Here is a 22332-nt window from a genome sequence, read left to right on the forward strand (position 1 = left end):
GATATGGCAATAAGCAGCATGCTTGTTTAGTCTAATGCAAATCATTACAGTATCATGCAAGTGGCAATTTCAGCCAGTCACAATGATCACGTCGAAAATGACAAGCTATTGTTTAACAATGGTTGGCTTTAACCCCCTCTCTCTCTTTTAGTACATAGTTAATAAAGTGTATTTATGTATTTTTATATATGTTATTTTAATAAACTTTTTGTTTTTTAAATTTCATTTTAATTCAATGTAGGGGTTTTAATCCTTAAATTGTATTTTTTGCCCTTAGTAATAAAAGGGTTTAATTAAAAATGTAAAAAATGTCTCTAGGTAAGTACCCTGATGTCTAGTTTCTCCAAATATGTTGTTTTGAATTGAATAACCGCTATTAAAGTGATGTTCAAGGAAAAGTAAACTTACGTGCACTTCAAAGCCCCAACGCAAAGTACATACAAAATTAGCTTGACTTTAATTCATGATTTTTAGGATTTATGTAGTATTTTTCTTATAATTCTACCTCGCAATCCGCTATGTCACTTTGCCTGGATATTACATTTTTTTTTTTTTTGACGAAAATCGTCTTCATGATCCTCATTGGTCCCACATTGGCACCCCAAAATACTAACTACATGCCCCCAACTTAAACTGCGCATGCGTGTCTCATTGAATATCCTGCCTCTATACATGCTCGTTCATGAGACACGTATGCAAATTGACGGCACAGGAACAGATAATACGATCTCTGCTACGATACTATGTATCACAATAGAGATCGTATTTTAACGCATGCGCAATACGGGATGCTTCAAAAGGAGCTTGCACGGATGACCACATAAGAGCTGGTGGGACCGCTCTTCTGAAATAGACAAACCAGGAAATGAGCGGGTGGGCTGAGGATCAGTAAGTATGGTATGTCTTAAAATAATAAATATAAAAAAAACAACAATGGATTTAAAAAAAAATTAGCGACTACATACAGGGTGATAATATGGATCAATGGCATTACGTTTTTTGACGAAAATTTACTTTCACTTTAAATGTAAAGTCTTGTAAATTTGCCATTACATCTGTAATGTAAAGAACAATCTGCTTATTTTTTTAAATATATAAATCAGACTTCATAGCTTAGAAAAATATTAACAATATTTTACGCTGTTGTTGTCACCCTTCCCCCTTGCATTTCTCTTTTCTAGAGTTTGGTAACGTATAGAGCGGTTCCACCTGCTTTAAACATAGTAGTAAATACGCAGATCGATGTGATGTACTCCTAAAGTAAACTGAATCAGAAGAAGAGTTCCAATTCACTATTTACTAATATGTCATATATATTGTACTGTAGCCCTCTGTGCTATAGTACACATGCCCTTACTTATTTTGTGATTGAGCACCACAACATAAGGGCAACCAATCATACATGCGTGTATCTCATTTTACCAAAGTCACCCAGAGGCAGAATTTTTTCCATCTAAAGGGGAGGAGAGTCCACGGCTTCATTCATTACTTTTGGGAATAAAGAACCTGACCACCATGTAGAGGCAAAGACACCCCAGCCAAAGGCTTAAATACTATAGAAAAAGTGAAAAAAATTAATGCTCACTTCACAACATTCTATACCATAAAGCTTATAGTGCAACCTAGAAAAGAGATTCAATACATAAATAAAAGGAGAAAGTAGATCTCACAAAATAAGTGAGGTCTAAAAGTCTAGGCAAAACAGCACCTATAAGTATTCATCACAATAAGTAAGTAAAAAATCAGATACAAACGATCTATGCAAAAAAATATAATACATTTATTGGGAGTATAATTATCAAACATATAAACTTTAAAAACATACAAGTGAGGGGTCCCCCATATATGTATTGTAGTACAAGGAAATGGCCAACGTTGATAACTAGAGTGCTGCACCACCTATGCTAAAAATAGCAGTTAATGCCAAAGGAGATTTCCAAAGATTGCTGGGTAGAAATAATAAGCATTGCAGACAGGCATAAGGGCATAAGTGTTAGCAAGCCCAACAAAGCAGTCAATGCTAGTAAAGTTCTCCAGTTTTGACTGAATGATAATAGCGTAATGCAGAAAGTAGCAGAGTATGAGCATAAAGCAAGGCAAATCCACAAGCAGTTGTTAGATCTTCAAACAGCCTGATAGATCCATGCACAATCACAGTCGGTTATCCTCACTTAAGGCAAAGTAGATGATACATGATACATTCACTCAACTGAACCATAGATACTGCACTTTCAGATAGTGTGAAGTAAAAATGCAGCCAGCGTTGTTTCCGGCGCACCGGTCAGTTGTATACTTATCCACATGCAGTGTTCCATCAACAAGGAGTGTTCCGACAAACAGGAGTGTGTACAAGCCACAGAGGATAATCATGTGAAGAGGGGATCCAGAAACAAGTAGAAGTAGTGACAAACCAACGCGTCCCTGTGCGTGTTTCACTCCACTCTCATGGTTGCTCAGAGCTTCTTCCAGGTTGTGATGTCACCCCATGGAGGTTGCTATTTATTGGATACAAGTATCACATGGGGCTCAGCAACTGCTGAAATTCTTAAAGGGCCATTACACAGTCACGCTAAAGCCAACACATTGAGCCTTTTCTTTTTTTAATATATTTCAATGATCCAACCCAGCGTGTCTTGCAACCTTATTTTAACAGAGTGTCGTGGATGAAAAGGATACCCATTTTTTTTACAATCCTCTTAAATACCTCCCCCACTCCCTTCATCCCCCAGTCATTCTTTGCCTTTCGTCACAGAAGGATGGCAGAGAAGTGCCAAAGATTTGGAGTAGTCTCTTATGGAGGGTAGTACTCTTCGAAATGGGAATGGAGTTTTAAGTAGTCCTGTCAGCCTCCCAGTGAGAGACTTGGTGAAAGTTAGAGTCCGGAGATGCAGGGAGAGTCTTTCTGCGAAACCATCCCAACTCATATTAACAGCTCCACAAGCAATCAGCGTTGGCAAGTTTCTCTGCCTGCTTTCTGCACTCAAGTCCATATCAGTAGTGATGCTTCTACCTGTCACACTTGAAGGGCCGTGTTCCTGTTCCACGGCATAGATTCTGGTAAGATCGTTTTATTTTTTATACATAATGATAACACAGAAGACAGGGTCACAGTGTGGCACCTTTAATCTTATGGAATTAAGGGTTAATATTACTGGTAAGGGGATTATTGAACAGGGGGGGTTTATACATGATATTGTTTATTATGTGATTGCTGCATTATGTGTGAGATGAGGCTCTGGCAATGGTAGAACTTTCAGGTTGACTTCCGGGAGTATTTGCTCGGCCGGTTTTGGTGCGTTTACTCCTTAGTGCAGGGGCGGTCCTGCGAGGCATCCATGTGACCGGGTGCGGCGGTCTCCACTTCCTCTGTTGATCAGCGGCGCAGGAGACAAAGCGGTTTCTGTAGTCCGGGTCATAGGAGGTTGTGAGTGCCCCGGCCCTTGGAGGTATAAAGGTGCCTGTTTATTAAAGGGACAGTATACACTTATTTTCATATAACTGCATGTAATAGACACTACTATAAAGAATAAGCTGCACAGATACTGATATAAAAATCCAGTATAAAACTGTTTAAAAACTTACTTAGAAGCTGTCAGTTTTTGGCTCTGTTGAAAAGGTAGCTGGAAAGCCCACTGCAAGTGGCAAATAAGACACTCCCCCCTCCCCCTTCTTTTGCATATGAAAATACCCTTTACAAAAACAGCAGCAAGCTGGAGAAGGTAGCTGACGGTATTCACATAAAACTTTGGGGCTTGGTTAGGAGTCTGAAAATCAGAGCAATGTTATTTAAAAATAAGCAAAACTATACATTTATTTAAAAAAAACAAAACTTTATTGGCTATATAAATAGATCATCTACAAAACATTTATGCAAAGAAAAAATGAGTGTATAATGTCCCTTTAAGTTTATCTAGTCCATAATAAAAGCGCACGTTAGAGGAGGTTCTTATAGATCAGCTTGCTCAACTATGTTCCAAATGCCTTGAAAAAATTGCGACATCTAAAAATAAAAGGATGTCTAGTACTACTGAGCCGTCCACCTCTGAGGGTTCCCCGCCCCGTGAGGTGCGTTCCCTGCTTTCATCTCCGAGTGCACATGTAGCGCCCCAGGGTCCAACCATTACTCCTACGGGAGAGATTCGTTGGTCATCGGATTTTGCGGATCAACTGCAAACGGCAGTATCGAAAGTGATCCATGCGTTACCATGTTCTGCTAAGCGCATGTGTAGGGTGTATCATGGCGGCCCGGCCCAGGGGTTGTCTACGCCTATGGAAATATCAGAGGCGTTATACGATGACAAGACCCACTCCGACTCCTCGGAGGAGGCTCCTTCTTGGTCAGAGTCTAAGTCATCTCATCCTCTGGCTGTGGAGGAGCCTGACTTTAGGTTTAGGATAGAGAATTTGCGCTTTTTTCTGAAGCAAGTGCTTGCTACTCTGTAGGTTCCGGAACCAAAGCTTCCAGAGGAAACTTCAATTCCTAAGCTTGATAATGTATACAAGGACAGGGTGGTGCCTCAGACCTTCCTGGTTCCTGTTAAGATGGCTAACATAATTAAGAATGAATGGGAGTGATTAGGTTCTTTCTTTTCCCCTTCTTCCTTTAAGAAACTGTTCCCCGTCCCGGACTCTCAACTCAAACTGTAGGGGACTGTCCCTAAGGTGGATGGTGCTATTTCCACACTTGCGAAGGGACAACTATTCCTCTCGAGGATAGTTCGTCGTTTAAAGAGCCCATGGATAAAAAGTTGGAAAACATGTTAAGGAAAATGTTTCAGCACACAGGGTTTGTTTTTCAACCGGCAGCAGCTGTAGCTGCTGCGACATATTGGTGTGAATTCCTGTGTGATATGGTCGAGAGGGAGACTTCCATCGACGAGATACAGGATAAGATTAAGGCGTTGAGGGTCGCCAATTCTTTAATTTGTGACGTCAATATGCAAATTATTCGCCTGAATGCAATGATTTCAGGATTCTCTGTTTTGTTTCGCAGGGCTCTGTGGCTAAAGTCTTGGTCGGCGGACATGACCTCTAAGTCGAGGCTGTTCTATTCGGTCCAGGATTGGATTCGATCATATCCACGGTTACGGGAGGCAAGGGAGCTTTCCTACCGTAGGATAAGAAGGCTAAGCCTAAAGGATCTACTTTTCGTCCCTTTCGTGCGAATAAGGCCCAGCGCCAGCAGCCCACTGCGAAAGCGAATCAGTCCAAGGGAACTTGGAAGCCTGCTCAGTCTTGGAACAAGTCCAAGCAGAACAAGAAGCCTGCCGAGAAAAAATCGTCATGAAGGGGCGGCTCCCGACCAGTCTCCGGACCAAGTAGGGGGCAGATTTTCTCTCTTCTCCGAAGCCTGGTTGCAGGACGTTCAGGACCCTTGGGTTCTGGAGGTTGTTGCCCAGGGTTACAGGATAGGATTCAGGTCTCATGCGCCCAGGGGCAGATTCCTATTGTCAAACCTGTCTTCAAGACCGGAAAAGAGAGAGGCCTTTCTAGAATGTGTGAGGGACCTCTCCTCTCTAGGTGTTATCGTTCCAGTACCTCAAGCAGAAAGGGGTCTAGGGTACTATTCAAATCTCTTTGTGGTTCCAAAGAAGGAGGGCACGTTCCGCCCGATTCTGGACCTAAAGTGTTTAAACAAGTTTCTGGCTGTTCCATCGTTGAAGATGGAAACAATCAGATCTATTCTGCCCCTAGTTTAAGAGGGGAAGGTCATGACGACAATAGGATGCTTACCTTCATGTTCCAATTCACAGGGACCATTTCAAGCTCCTAAGGTTTGCGTTTCTGGACCAACACTTCCAGTTTGTGGCCCTTCCCTTTGGTTTGGTGACGGCCCCGAGAGTCTTCACAAAGGTTCTGGGGGCGCTACTTGCAGTGGCCAGATCCAGGGGCATTGCTGTGGCGCCCTATTTGGACGACATCCTAGTCCAGGCGCCGTCGTTCAGCCTTGCAGAGGATCAATCGAGGGCTCTTCTTTTCTTGCTTCAATCTCACGGTTGGAAGATCAACTCAGGAAAGAGTTCCCTGGTTCCCAGTAACAGGGTGGAGTTCCTGGGCACAATAATAGACTCTATGTCAATCAAAATATTTCTCACAGATCAACGACGCAGGAAGATTGTCGTGCCCTTCAGCTCTCCTCAAGCCTTTCGGTGGCTCAGTGTATGGTGATGATAGAATAGAAATCATCCCTTTCACCAGGTTCCATCTCAGACCTCTTCAATTGTGCATGTTGAGACAGTGGAACGGCGATCATTCAGATCTATCTCAGCGGATATTCATGGATGCTCGGACCAGGGACTCCCTCTCTTGGTGGATCCGTCTGGAGCATCTGTCCCTGGGGACATCCTTCTTGAGACCATCCTGGGAGATCGTGACTACGGACGCGAGTCTCGCAGGATGGGGAACTGTTTGGGGTGCCGGGATGGCACAAGGAAAATGGATCTGGGAGAAGTCTCTCCTTCCGATAAATATTCTGGAACTTCAAGCGATTTACAATGCTCTGAGGGCGTGGCCTCCTCTGGGGTTGTCCAGCTTCATCAGATTCTAGACCGACAACATTACCTCGGTGGCTTACATCAACCATCAGGGGGGGTACGAGGAGCTCCCTAGCAATGAGGGAGGTGTCTCGGATTTTGGAATGAGCGGAGTCCCACAGCTGCTCGCTTTCAGCGATGCACATTCCAGGTGTGGACAACTGGGAAGAGGACTTTCTCAGCAGGCAATCCTTCCATCCAGGGGGAATGGTCTCTTCACCCTGAAGTGTTTGCGGAGATTTGTTGCAGATGGGGAACGCCGGAGATAGATCTCATGGTGTCCAGACTCCATTGCAAGCTGCCCGATACGGGTCAAGGTCAAGGGATCCCCAGGCAGAGCTGATAGATGCCTTAGCGGTGCTTTGGGGATTCAGCCTAGCTTACATTTTTCCACTGTTACCACTTCTCGTGTAGTGGCACGCATCAAACAGGAGCGAGCTTCGGTCATCCTGATTGCTCCATCGTGGCTGCGGAGGACATGGTTTGCGGATCTGGTGAGGATGTCATCCTCTCCGCCATGGAGGTTACCATGTCGTAGGGATCTGCTGGAACAGGGTCCCTTTCAACGTCAAAATCTCGTTTCTCTGAGGCTGACTGCGTGGGGATTGAACGCTTAGTCTTAGCCAAGAGAGGGTTTTCTGAAAGTGTGATTGACACTCTAGTTCAGGCAAGGAAGCCAGTCACTCGTCACATCTAACATAAGGTGTGGAGGATTCACTTGTTCTGGTTGGAGAAGCATGGATATCTTTGGCACAAGGTGAAGGTATCCAGGATTCTGTCCTTTTCTCCAGGAGGGGTTGGAGAAGGGTCTTGCCCCCTTCATCAGCTGATGCCGATGATGCTGATGAAGGGGATATTGTCCCCTGAAAACGTTACATTAAAAAGTGATTTACTTTGTTTGAAAAGACCCGTGAGTGCAATCTCTTTCTTGAACTATATATATATATATATATATATATATATATATATATATATATATATATAAAATCAGCATACTCATTTGGTGGTTTACAATTTATATACAGGCCACTTAGTAGTATCGATATGGACTTTGTTTGAATCATGTATTGATGGATCCATGTTTTTTATGTGTGTTTTTTATGATGATACAGGGTATTATATATCTGTTTATAGAGAAGATATTTCCATGTGCTATTTTTTTAATGTGACATGTATTTGAGGTTTTAGGAAGACAGAAATTAATCATGATTGTTTGATTTTTAACATATGTGTATTCAATATGCCCATTAGGGGTGGGGCTTATGTTCATTGGCCCACTGAAGATTTAAATACTATTGAATTGTGCTAGATGCCTGATGAAACTGCAGTTATCGCCGAGAAACGTGTTGCAAATAGGGGGTAAAACTTGGACACCCCTATATCACTCACTGCTTTTGTTTTTAATGTGTTGTTTTTAAATAAACCATTTTAACCTGAGCATAGTGCTAGCACCTTTTGTCTTCCTATTGGAACATCGCATTGTGGTGAGCCCTGCATCCGGTTTGGGAGAGAGAGGGTGAGCTGATACACCCAGAGATATCAGCTTGTTATTACCAGCACATAGGTGTGCTATTGCCGAATGTGAGTATCCTTTTGGCTTTGGCCTATACACTCTGCACCTTGTTTTTGTTGATCTACACATGAGGCGCCCCTCTGTTTTGTACTTCACTTCATAGTTCTGCCCAGGATCATCTGTGAGGAGGAGAGCGGCCTACCTGACCCTGTAACCTGTGGAGGTCTCCACATATCGTGGACAGTGTACAACACTGACCCCTGTTTTGGGACTACTATCATAATACTGCAAAGTTATAGACAGGAATAGTTGTCTTTATGTTTTAACAACATTTTTGCGAATTTCTCGGTAATACACTATATTATTGTATAAATTAGCTATTGTATATTATTAACTGTGTGCCCCCTCTATTCTTCTTTTGCTGTTAATAGCCTAATCCAGCCTGGGCCTCTTTCCCCACAGTGGTTGATATCACACATAATGTATATACCGCACAAACCACACCCCTCCCATGACTCCCAACCTCTAACTCTCAGGACATAGCAATTGCTGCTCCCTAATGGACTGTTCTCTTTAAAACAGTGCTTTGTTGCAGCAGAGTCACAACACTGTTTGACGAGAACAGATTGATGTGGAGCGGCTCATGTGTTCCATTCTTTGTGCAGGAATGCTGCATTTTCTGCGACGCAGATTGCAGCATGTTCTGCCTTCGGGCAACAGTCACATAAAAATTGTGAGCCGTGGAGCATAGATTCTAATTGGATGACAAGGTGGCAAATAAGAAGTAAGACAAAACTATTTGCAATATCGTATAAATTAGAAACAACATGTAAAATAGCTATTAGACTATATATGTTTAACAGATTTAATTCTATGATTCAGAAATGAGGAAAACCACACAGCTTACCATCACTTTAAGCTTATAGTCAATAACTCCATCTTTGTGGTACTTCGCTATAGATCACTTGGAAATCTAGATATATGGGGTATTCCTAAAATCAGGACAAAATAAATAATCGATTTGGATGCATTTTCCTTTAGCTACACTCGATTTTGATTTTAGATTTGATTCTAAAGAAAACTTTTTTTTTCCTTTTAATTTTTGCACCATTATTTAATATTAAAAAGCAAAAATGACAAAAAACATTAAGACTTGGCTGATATGTTATTGTATAACAACACATCAGAAATGTCTTGTAATTACACATTGTTTACTGTCTCTTTAAGAAATAGATGCCGCAAGCTGACTGTCCCCTTTAAGCCAGGTCCAGTAAGACTCCAACCAATAACTCTGCCTTACAGGGTTATGGCCATTTCATCAGGTAACTATATCAAGGCACCATGGAAATCAAATGCAATGTGAATCAGAGTATTTGCTAGGACTAACAACATGAAATATTACCTAATGTATGCAAGGTGTAAAAATACTTTAGACATTTAAATCTGAAGACATTTGCTCTATGCTCAATAATAGAAAAACAAAACATGCACACCTGGTCTAGATAGGCTATATTAAAAAAAAAAAAAAAATGTTAAAGAGATATAAACCCCCACATTTTTCATTAATGATTCAGATAGAGAATACAATTTTAAACTTCTTTCCAATTTACTTCTATTATCAAATTTGCTTCATGCTCTTCCTTTGTTAAAGGAGCAACAATGCATTAATGGAACCTATGTGAACACATCTAGTGAGACAATGACAAGAGGCATATATGTGTAGCCGCCAACCAACAGCTAGCTCCCAGTAGTGCATTGCTGCTCCTGGAACTTACCTAGGTATGCTTTTTAAACAAAAGATACCAAGGGAATTAAACAAATTAGCTAATAGAAATAAATAGGAAAGTTGATCAAAGTGCATGCTCTATCTGAATCATGAAAGTTGGTTTTATGGATTTATTTTTAACAGAGACACGTTTTCAAACCTCTCACACGTATTATTTTAAACCTGGTGTCCAACAGATTACACAACTTCCATTTTTATCATAACCAGAGTGTCAATTGTCCCCCCCTCCATTTGAAATTCAATATTCACAACAAACCATAGCACTTAAATGCCTAGATTACTGCTGACTGCAGTGCACGTGCGATATGGTTTTTTTTTTTTTTTATAATTGTATTTTTTATTGATTTTTGTTAAGATAAAGGTGTAATAGATACAACAACTGTACGAGACAGTCGTACATCAAGTACAAATACATCATACATCATAGCATTTACGTAATCATTACAGACATAAAGTAAATTTCTATGAAAAGGGAGTCAGTGTCCTAACAGGACATAGGTTATCGTCAAGAGGGTTGGGAAGGGGGGGGGGGAGAGGGAAGGGGAAAAGGGTATGAAGATACGCTAAGATTACTTCAAAAGGGGGTTAGTTCAAATGCGTAAGGGTGAGGTCAGATCTACTGCTTATGTGGTTAGGGGTGTACTGCCATTTAAGTGTCAAAGGTGGGGAGCCAGAGAGTATCAAATCTGTTTTTCCAATCGGACCAGATCAGTTCAAAGAAATCAGTCCTACCCGAGGCATAATAGATACTCTTCTCCATAGAGTACATGTATGCCATAGTGGATATAATATCCGACCAGGCTGGGGGAAGGGATCTTTTCCAAGATCTCGCTATATTAAGTTTAACTGCTGATAGAAGGTAAATACACAGCGCACCATAATGTTTGGGTAATTTACATACACCTAAGTGAAACAAAGCCGTTTCGGGAGTTCTGGGTAAGTTGATACCTAAACTGGTTAATGTTGAGAAACATTTGTTCCAGAGAGGTTTGAGTCTGGGACAGCTCCACCAAATGTGGATCATATCTCCAATGTGCGAGCAGTCTCTCCAACAAGTGGGGGAGGCCTCTGGAAAGATTTTTGCAAGCCTAGCTGGGACATAATACCAGTGTGTGAGCACTTTAATGTAAGTTTCAAGGATGGTAATGCAATGAAGGGTTTTCTTTGTAAAAAGGAGCGTGCGTTGCCACTCTAGAGAGGATTTCGTAAAGTCTAACTTCCGTTCCCATTTCAGAATATGCTGGGCTTTGTCAGCTGGGGCAGCGCCTTCCATAAGGGAGTAGTGTAAGGACAGCGGTTTGCCCAATCTGAGCCCCTGTTGCCATCTAGCTTCCCAGATGGTAAGCTGTCGAGGTAGAGATGGTTTGAAACCCCACCTAAATAAGAAACTAGTAACTCTGGAGTATTCAAATTTCATATACAAAGGTGTAGATGGAGTTATGTTGAGTTGGGTGTAGGGGGGAAAAGTTGTATGTGGCGGGGTTGACCATAGGTCTCCCACCTTCATAATACCCAGCCGAGCCCAAGCGTTCGGATGGGAGTCCGGTAAACCAGACAGAAGACCAGTTACGGAGGTAATTGGGGAAGGGTGAGGGGCCACCTTGGGGTTATGCCTCAGGCGGTCCCAGGCAGACAGGCATTCCTTTATAATCGGGTTAGAGGCGCCCAGGTTCCTTCTGCAATGGGGTTGCGTCCATATTGGGTCCCTTAACGTAAGGTTATAAGGTAGGGAGGCTTGTTCAATAGACCTCCATTTGCTGTCTGAGTCCTTGACACCCCATTGAGAAATATGAGTGAGCATAGCGGCATCCGCATACCTAAAAATAGAGGGAGAAGCAACCCCGCCATGTATTTTAGGGTATTGCAGGGCATTATGAGCAACTCTAGGGGGTTTACCCTGCCAAATGTATTTGGTACAGGCGCTCTGAAACTGAACTAAGAGAGTTCTGGGGACTCTTAATGGTAGACAGCGGAGGGCATATGTGAGTTTAGGGAGATAGCTCATCTTTAGAGCTGCTATGCTTCCTAACCAGGATACACATTTGAAGTTCCAACGTGTGGGCAGGGACCTTAGCTCGGTTAGAAGTGGTTTGAGGTTATCTTCGAGAATTTGGGGGAGAGAATTGGATAATTTAACACCAAGATGGGATACGTACTTATGGCTGGGGATAAACTTATATTTTTTACATAAGTTTTTGGAGACCTCCTCGGGAAACCCAGAGGTGAATAATTCAGATTTCGAGTGATTTAATTTATAGTACGACAGGGAACTAAATATCTCTAGGAGGGACAAGAGTCTCGGGATCTCTCGTGAGGGTCTGGAGAAGAACAAGGTAGTGTCATCTGCAAATAGGGCTACTTTATGGACCGTACCGTGTAGGGTGATTCCCGAAATCTCGTTATCTGTCCTGATGGCCGCAGCCAGAGGCTCCATGGCCGATGCGAACAAAATCGGGGAAAGGGGGCAACCCTGACGGGTGCCATTAGATATAGGAAAGGGAGTGGGGTCAAACCCCAGTCCTCTCACCAAGGCCACTGGGGAGGAATATAAAGCTTTGATTGCCAAAATAATTCGTGTAGGGAACTGGAAGTTCTCTAAGACCCGCCAGAGGTATTCCCATCTGACACGGTCAAAGGCCTTCTCGGCATCCAGAGAGAGCACCGCAAGTGGCCTATTCAGTCTCTTGGCCTCTAGGAGTATGTTAAGGAGCCTCCTGGTGTTATCTGGGCCTTCTCTCCCTGGTATGAACCCGACCTGGTCTGGGTCAATAAGTGTTGGGAGCAGTTTAGCTAGCCGGTTAGCCAGGATTTTGGCGTAGATCTTAACGTCGGTATTGATGAGTGAAATGGGTCGGTAATTAGCGCAAAGGGTAGGATCTTTATTGGGTTTGGGAATGGTGATGATGGAGGCCTCAAGGAATTCCCTGTCGAATTTCCCTGTGGACATAGCCTTATTGAAAAATCTAGTAAGCATAGGGGCGAGTTCTGCTAGATATGTCTTGTAGAAAATGGCTGTGAAGCCATCAGGCCCAGGGGCTTTAAGAGATTTTAGTTTTTTAATAACCGATTTAACCTCCTGGCTAGTAATCGGGGAGTCAATGCACTCTTTATGAGAGTCATCAAGGGTGGGAAGCTCGAGGGAGTGAAGGAAGGAATCTATGTTTTCTGAGGGGGCGTTCCCTAGCGCCGCGGAATTGCCTATGTTGTAAAGTTCAGAGTAGAATTTATGGAACTGTTGGCCAATCTGGGAAGGAAGTCGGACTGAACGGCTGCCCTGTTTGATTTCATGAATACTAGTGGCACCTGCACGCTGCCTGATTTTATTGGCTAGTAAAGAGTCTGCTTTATTGCCCTTGGAGTATAGGAGGTGTTTCAGACGGAGGAGATTGGATTGTGTTTTACGGAATTCTAATTGGCAAATGTGCCGCCTAAGGTCTTCTACCTCAGATTTGTGGATTACCGAGTCAGGGATCCGCCGTTGGGTTTCAAGCACCCGCAGTCTGCTATGTGCTTGGGAGAGGGAAATGCCTGCCTGTCTCCTGAGATGAGCCTGCTTACGGATGAAAAGACCTCGTAGAGTAGCCTTAAATGCCCCCCAGATAGTATTCTCACTAACTTCTGGGGTATTATTGGTCTGGAGGGTGAAGCAGATCTCTTTCCTGATCTCTTCTCTAAACGGGACATCCGAAAGGAGATGGTGTGGCAGTCTCCAAGGGGCTCTGGTTTTAGTAGTATGACTAGAGTCAATGTCTAAGGTGATAAGGTCATGGTCTGACCACGGGGTAAGGTGAATATTCACGGAGCGGACCAGATCTAGGTCAGTGGGGTGTCAAAAAAAGTAATCGAGCCTAGAGTGTGTAGAGTGAGGGTGGGAGAAGTGGGTGAAATCTTTATCTAGAGGATGTAGGGACCTCCAAATGTCAAAATACGTAAACTGGCAGATAAGTTCCCGGAACCTACGACTGGTAGGGTCGTGATTGGGGGGGAGTCTCTTAGAGGGGCCTGTTTTCCTATCTATCTTCTCATCCCATACCATGTTCAGGTCACCAGCAAGGATAACTCTGCCTTGTTTAACCTTCTCCACATGCAAAAGGACCTTCCTGAGGTATCTGGGTTGAAGTGAGTTTGGGAGATAGACCGAAACAAGGGTATATGTGACATGATCTAAATTACATATAAGGATGAGATATCTAGCCTGAGGGTCTCTAAATATAAAGAGGGGCTTGTAAGCCACTCTTTTGTGTATTAGGACGGCTACTCCTCTGGCTTTCTTTGTGAAGGAAGCCGCCTCAAGTACTGGGAAGTCCTTGGAGATGTGGGGGGGGGGAGGAGTCCGCTAGGAGGTGCGTCTCCTGAAGGAAGGCTACGTCCGCTCCGTGGTGTCGGAGGGAACGTGATAGAAGGCATCTCTTGCCTACAGTGTTGAGGCCTCTGACATTATGAGTGAGGAATCTGAGGGAGGCCATTTAGAATTCCTGAGGGGGGGGGGGAGGAGAGAAGGGTAGGGTCAAAGGGTTGGTTGGAGTAGGGGATGAAGGATGAAGGATAGCAAGTGGAAGTAGTCCACCTATGTGGGGCCCTAGAATGAGCACCAGAAATTGGGGGGGAGTTAACCTTGTCTAAAAGACAGAGGGACTTGTGCAAGTAGCCCCGCTCAACTATAAGAAAAACACATAATAGCTAATTAACCATATATATCAACTTAAACTCTAACTTAAATTAGTTACAATAAATATTGACAGAAACAAATCACAGTATATGAACCTGACAGTGGTATTGAAATGCATGTCGACAATCTCAAGTGGGTGAGGCTTGAGGCCTTAGGGTGTGGTCAGGGGGGTTCAGTTTTGACCGCTTTGGCCTTTGTTCTTTGACAGACCATTCAGAGGCTGTGACCCTCAATCTGGAGCGAGACTCTTGCTGGTTGCTGGGGGCAGCTTGGAGTCCCCAATTGGCTAGTAGAGTGCCTCCCATAGAAGGTGAAGAGACTGTGTGGGTTTGAATGTCCTTAGTCACAATCAGCTTAGTGGGGAATCCCCACCTATATTTGATCCCTGCTTTCCTCAGCTGAGTAGTAATTGGAGCATAGAGCTTTCGTTGTTGCAAGGTATGTGAGGAGAGGTCAGGTAAGAGTTGGATGTCTTTGAGATTATCGGGCAAAGTAGGTCTGTTGTATGCTGCCTGCATCAACCGGTCTTTGAAGGTAAAATGGTGGAAGCAGACGACCACATCTCTCGGCCTATCTGATGATACTGAACGTGGCCGGAGAGCCCTGTGGGCCCTCTCCATAGCATGCATGTTGCCTTCCAGCGGTCCCAGGTATGCGGTGAACAGAGCTGTGAGAAATTCCTGTAAACCACCCGTGGTTACCGTCTCAGGTATGCCTCTAAATCTTATATTGTTCCTCCTAGCTCTGTCCTCCACATCTGCCAGCTTCAGCTCCAGCTGGGAGATTTGTTCGGCTAGATTTTCTGCGTAGGCCAGGAGGTTCGAGTTATCGGTAGCCAGATCATCTTGTTGCCGTTCGAGGGAATCAACCCTATCTCCTATTTCTTGGATTTCCTTTTTAAGTTCAGCTGAACTTCTCTGAATCTCAGCAGTGATAGATTTAGTCTGAGCTGCGAGGAGTTTCTGAAGAGTACTTTCGGTGATGTAGTGGTTGAGATGTGCAACAGACTGAGAACTTGATTGCGAACCCTCATCTTGAGAATCTGGGTCGCTAATGTCCTTGCTCACAGAGGGAGGTTTCTTGCACGGCTGAGAGAAATGGTCTAGGACAGTCTGCTTCGAGGCCGCTTGGGTCTTGGTGTTTTTTCTAGCTGAGTGTGACATGATTGGTGGTTAAAAGAGACCAAGGAGTATGTCGGTGTGGTGGAGACAAGGCCCACCCTGACCACGTAACCACAGAGAAGTCGTTAAGGCCCTGGACTAAACTTCAGAGAGAGAGAAGGGTTAAATTTCAATACCTGGGTAAGACATTAGCAATATATGGTATACTGTAAGAGCGGGGCTCGCACTGTCCTCATAAGGAGTGACACCTAGCACATAGTACTACACCTCAGCAATGTTAACGGCTCCAAAGAGCCCCCACGCACCTCAGGGAGGGGGGTACGACCAAGAGGAAGGGAAAAGGGGAAGTGGAGGTGACCAACCCAGACAAGCTGGGCCGGAGCGGAGGAGGCGCAAGGGGGACCAATGCAGCCCGTCCCGTGCAGCGGGACCTACAGCACTATTACCAAAACACAGAGCAATAAGGACACACGGCAGTATGCTTCAAAATTTAGATCAACTCTAGGTAGCAAAGGCCCTAGCAGATAACTAGAGTAAAAATGATGGGAAGCACTACGCCCCGAGTGTTGGGGATTAAGCAATCCGAGGCCAAAGCTAATGGGTTGTCACTTAGCTTAGTATAGGGGGAGAGGGGGGGTACTTTATGGTAAATGATATGTGGAAATGACCAGCTCGCCACTGGGGTGGGCCAAGAATGTAAGTGTATACTAATTGCTAGGCTGGCTTAAGTATGTTCCTTAGTATAACCTATAACCACAGTATCGATACAAATATGAAAATGCAGTTTGGGAGCAGCAAAGAGGAGTTAAGTAGACATATGCTTAATATACAGAAAGCATCCACATAGATTAGTACTGTAAATAGAACCTGTGAAGAGAAGCAAGTATTAGAATGGCAGACAAAAGTAATAACACTCCACTTTGAGCATAGAGCCCAAAGGCACATAGGCTGACACAGCAGCAATGGTTACACCAATTAATGGAACAGGTTATTGTGTTCAGAGAGGCTCACTGAGGACACTTTTAGGCAGAGCTGTGAGAGTAGGATTACTGTGACTGCAGTCCCTCAGGTTTTTAAATTTTTCTGCATAGCTTGAGGACACATGCAGCAGGGCACAGTGGGGCAGACTGTCAGGTGGACAGGAGGTCTGGGGTTAATAAGCAGTATAGATCTCGCAACCCTATAAAGACTGTTCTGGCCTTCTCAGCACCTGTTCCCTGCTAGGGCAGGGGCTATGTTAATTCAATTGACTGATAAGGGTAGTCCTTAGCTGTGAGTCTGTGAAAGGGCAGGGAGCTAAATTTAATACTCTGGGATCAGCACAGAGAGGAAGGTATAGAGTCCAAAGTTCCTGTGTGAAGAACCTGAGACCCAATTTAGAGTTGAAGAAGGGAGCTCAAGGGCTCCTGTGTAAAGTTACTGTGGTCCCTCTATTATGGCTTGTTACTTCCCAGCAAATAATATGGTGATGGAGGCCAGCAGAGTGACTCTTATTGGCCCCTCAGGTAGAGTCAAACTGTCTGGCAACTGTACACTTCTGGCAACTGTACTCTGGTTAGTGGTGTAGGAGGTTAGGCCCGGCTAACTATGGCCTGCTAGATGTGAGCCGATCCACGCTAAATGGAACAGCTGTGTAGCCTGGCAAATGGTGTATGAAGACATATAACGTTTTTACTTACGGCGTCCAGCCATCCGCTCCTGATACTCCTCACCTCAAGGTCTGGTGATCTAGCCTGAGGGTCTCAGGGGAGCACGCCACAGGTGTTAAGGAGCTCTCAGTGTGGCAACCAGCTCTCTGTATTTATAGCTGGGATCCGCAGTAACCGGTCGGAGGTGTCAAGAGGGCAGCGGGTGCAGATATAGGTCCAACTTTCAAGGCAGCGCTCTTCTGGTCAGGTGATTTTCCTGCGCTCCCCGCAACCCAGGACCTCAAAGCCGGGGGTGACCTCGGAGCGGAGCCCCGACCCTCCGGGTCACTTCGAAGACGGGTAAAGTAGTTCCGCCACCTTAGGGGTCAGGATCCAGTCAGTCCGCAACTCCTCGAGGACTAGAGTCGCGGATCGGGTGCGAGTTAAGATCTGGCTGCAAGTTCTAGCCCCGGCAGGGAGCAGGTAAGCGGGCCCAAGATGCCGCCGTTTCGCGCCTTTTGTCACGCTAGGTGTCCCTTAGTAGGCTGCAAAAGGAAAAGTCAGTGACTGGATTTTGGGTCGCTCGGTTGAGATAAGGCGGCTTATGGATGCAGAAAGCTGTGAGTTCGGCCCCCTGGCCCCTACCAGGGACTTCTCTGAATCTTAAGGTATGTGCTCCGGAGCGGGTCCCCGGCCCTCCGGAGCAATGCGGTGAAAAGCCGGTAAGTACAGTCCACTAGTAACCTGGTTGTAATAATCTCCAGAGCGGAGCCCCGACCCTCCGGAGATGAAAGACCTCAGCAGGATGTCTCAGGTTAAGGCTGTGGCGCTTGTAATTTAGAAACTTTTGTCCGGTGCAGCGCGGCAATTTGTCTCCTGAGGCCCGGTGTAGGGGCAGTTCCCTGTGGGGCTCAGGCCAACTCCTCTATCCACAGGGAATTGGCAAAGCTGTGAGCAAGGGTAGGAGTCTGAGATTTATGCCCACTTTCCGAAGGTTTTAGGTGTTGAAAATCTCATTGAAAAGGTGTTTATTACTAGTAGCACTCAGGAGCTCAGTGAAAGCACGTCCATGCTGTGCTGCGGCTAGCTCCGCCCCCCCGCGATATGGTTTTTCTTTAAGCTCCATCGAGCCTCTTCAGCCTCGCTAGCCTCACCAGTTCTTATGTTATTAAATAGTATATCAGACATGACTAAGGATGCAAATCCAAAACATTTTTTTTTAATATATATTTTTATTGAGGTTGAAGGCATACTTAGTTACAATCGTAATACGGCAACAGTGACATTGATGGAATTATACAAAAGCATCATAATGTACAATAGTCACACATATTATTCTCAAAACCTCGCATTTTCCATATATTATGTAATTAAAGTCCCATAGAAGCACAACTAAATAATTATCAATTTCCCTTAGTAATTAATTGTGGCCTCTCTTGGACCACCTAAAAAGGCATATGAAAATAATGGGAACATTTAGGGATAACTCAAATAGAAAGAGACCACTTTTGGGTCTCAACTCGTGACCTGCTTTGAAACTAGGAGTAAAGAGGGATAAGGGAAGTCGCCTCGCTACAGTGAAGAAACCATGGCTGACAATAAATCTTTACTATCTACCTTCCTTAGAGATTATTGTCGGATTCAAGTGTGCTGCCCCTTTCCCTGAGACTGGGTTTGGGTCTGTTCTAAATCTGGAGTATTCAAAAACTTTGGACCAGTAGGGAAATTACATAGGTACATGATAGCCCACCGTTGCAGATCAGAGATTCCAGTGACTAGTGTCGGCAAGGCTTCACCCATCAAAATCTACTCATAGGTATACCATGCTCCACTGCCCAGGCCGCGGGCAATGAGACAATAACTCAATACGACAATAGAGGGGGGAAACCACACTAGTACAGGAGATGAGTGCGGGGCCTTAGGTCTCCCGCCACTGTACCTATCAGCACCGAGCTGTCTGTAATAAGGATTGAGATAAAAGCATAGATATCTAGCATTGAGGCTTAACCAATAAAATACAAGTGATCCTGTATAAGCACAAGGGAAGTAAGGTTAGATAGATTATCAACTGGTCTTATCTGGGTAGTGTATCTCCATGTATAGGACATTGGCACAAATATGATGTGTAATATATGCCGCCTCATGGTCTCTATATGTGGTAGTAAGATTTGTTCACTAATGTAATGGAGGCGAATAGCGTAGTGGGAAATGGGAAACCAGGAGAGGTGTGAGGCAGGGTAGAGGGAAGCAGGATGGTATAGTCTTAGCTATAATCTAGTTAGGAGGGTATACCTCAGGTAATGTACACAACAAATAAACTATATTTGGAATTCTAAGGAGAAACAGAAACTGAATATACGTTGCTGTGTATTGAAGGGGGATTTACCTAGCTATCATAAATAATGTCAACATGCTGGAAGATCAATAGGGCTGACTGCCTCAAGCTAAAAGGGGTTGCGTCAACATTGAGTTGGTATATGTAAAAGGTGGGCCTGGCATGCGATAACAATGAAAACAGTACAAATAACATGTAATAACAGAAAAACTTAGTGGGCAATATTAAAATGCTATGCAAAAAACAATCGATAGTACTGTTGGTTACAGGGGTAAAATACTATGTTAGCTAGTAACAGTTTAGGTTTATAACATTGTGAATACAACAATAATGTCTAACCAACTTCTATGAGTTGGAGTAACTGCATTGTCATAGAGAAGTCCCCTCAGAGTCCCATAAGTTACTCATCTGAAAAGTAATAACGTTGTACTGCTTTAGCCCACTCCGCTTCTCTGGAAAGACCATGAATTATCAGCAATCCTCCTGAAGCAAGGGTTCCAAAGACCCTTATGTTCTATCATCTCAGGTGCTGAATTTAAAGTCTCTGGAATCTTAACATACCTTACGGTCTGCGTCCCTAACCCGGCAGTGTGGGACAGAAATTTCTTGCCGTACAAGGTTCTTATCTGTTCCAAGTCCCATGAAGGTGAGACTGTCAGTATCCGTTCATAGCTCGTAGCAGCCGGGCCTCGTCGATCTGCTTGTAAGCTGTTCTCATCTGTGGCCTCAGGCGTCTTCGGAAATAAAATTGCATTCGCGGGAACGCGTTGGTAAGCGGGGGCAAAAAACACTTGTATAGGGGTTAATGTAGACATCGGTTGTGAAAAAGCGCCCAGTACTGTTTCCGATATTAATCCTCTGGAGTCAGTCGCACTTAGTGTCTCTGTTTTCTGTAGAGTCCGTGGGGAGATCAGTGGCCTCAGAATCTTGCATAGTTCCTGTTCTAACTTTTCAAAGTGCCTCTTGAGGAGAGACTGTATCTCCCATTCCCATAGTTCAACAGCAGCCAAAACTGAATCCATGGTGCGACGCTGCCAGGTAGATGTCTAGTACTTTCCAGTCTATTTAGCGTAGGTGTCCAAGCTGTCAAATACAGATTATTACTGCCCCAGTAGAACAATTAGCGACTTCCTTCAGTTATTATCCTATTATATAGGATATCGTAACCCTGGAGTTCAGGGGGGGGGGGGGGGTAATAGTATGGCAGCCCCAGACCTACGTTTCATAACCTATACACGATCTTCTTTTCACAAGTTGCTGCGTAGTTGCAAAAATGGCTTCCAGTCCTGATAATAAGCCTGTCCCATAGCTGCCTCAAAGAACATAGGCAGGAACTCCATCAAAACATCAACTCTAAGAAGATATATATTCACCTTGATGAATATCCGTTTCAAAGCAATAAATATTGAAGGTTTGCTATGTTTAACTTGTAAAAGTAGATTCAGAGAGCTTCACTGAGATGCATCCTGCCACATTGAGTGTAGGCTCCGCCCCCCCCCCCCCAATTTTTTTTTTGATATGTTGGTTTTAATAAAATTTGAGATTTTACTCTGGTGGTGCTGCTATCTTCTTTCTGGACTTTGCTAGTGATGCTGAAGACGCTTGAGGGAGTCTAAAGAAAAAACATATTGCACATGAGCTGCAGTCAGTGCGGCGCGACTTGTAATGTAGGTGAAAAGCTTTTTTTATAAACCAGTTCCTTACGTGTCTACTGTGGTATATGGAGTGTGCGGGGGGGGGGTGCAGGATACAGCATTTCTCCCACACGTCAAAAATCGAATACACAATGAATTGCCAGCATCCATTCCTAAGATATTTCCAATTGAAAGGCAGCTTGAACACAAAACAATATTGCAGTGAAACATGTTTGTAACTCTATTAGATCATTGTGTAGGTGTACCCTTTTCTATGATGTGTATCAGCAAGGCCTGTTTTTTCAATAAATAGGTATACGCTTAACTGACACATAAGTGTTGCCTTTCTATTTGTGTTGTGTTTAATACATTTTTGGTTAGATTTTGCTTGTTGGGTTTGTGTGTGTGTGTGTAAATATATATATATATATATATATATAATCTATCTCAAAATTTCCACTAGCCATTGGGGAGTGAAAATTTAACAGTGGCGAGTAAAAGTAAAGTTAGTAATTGAATGTCTACAAATATTTTCTAAAGGGATATTACAAATCCATGAAAGGTCAAGGATATGTTATTCCTCGTTCCACCACCATCCTCAAAAAAACACTCCCTTGACCCTAATTCTCCTGCAAGGCACCACCCCATAACACTGCTTCCACTAACTTCAAAACTCCTGGAAAAACTAGTTTTCGACCGCCTAACCTGCTTCCTGTTCTCCAATTCCTTGCTTGACTGCCTGCAATCTGGCGTCTGTCCTCAACACTCAACTGAGACTGCCCTCACGAAGGTTACTATCTTCTTTTTGCTAAAAAAAAAATAACGGCCACTACACTCTACTTATTTTACTTGACCTCTCAGCTGCCTTCGACACTGTTGCCCCCCCCTCCTACAGACTCTCTTGCTCCCTGTAACGCCGCCCTCTCTTGGATTTACTCTTATATCTCTAACAGGTCCTTTTTCTGTTTCATTTGAAGGTGACTCAATGCTTCTGTCAGTTGGAGTACCTCAAGCTCTGTCCTGGGTCCTCTACATCTCTTAAGTTTATCCAGTGAAGAAGAATAAATAATCAACAACTATGGCTTTAAATTTTACCTCTATGCTAATGATATT

General features: G+C 43.9%; 1 protein-coding gene across 2 annotated transcripts in view; it reads left to right on the top strand.

Moving 5' to 3' along the window:
* Positions 1-22332, top strand: part of AMMECR1L (AMMECR1 like) — a 262781-nt gene that overhangs the window by 2827 nt on the left and 237622 nt on the right. Inside the window, exon 2 of one of the 2 annotated variants that reach the window (XM_053709953.1) lies at positions 9274-9368. The exons of the other annotated variant lie outside the window; for it this stretch is intronic. The gene's annotated coding sequence lies outside the window, so the exon portion shown is untranslated. The remainder of the gene's footprint in view (positions 1-9273; positions 9369-22332) is intronic. 2 annotated transcript variants of the gene reach the window in all.

This window comes from Bombina bombina, chromosome 4 (genome assembly GCF_027579735.1).
Source record: "Bombina bombina isolate aBomBom1 chromosome 4, aBomBom1.pri, whole genome shotgun sequence".
Lineage (NCBI taxonomy): Eukaryota > Metazoa > Chordata > Amphibia > Anura > Bombinatoridae > Bombina > Bombina bombina.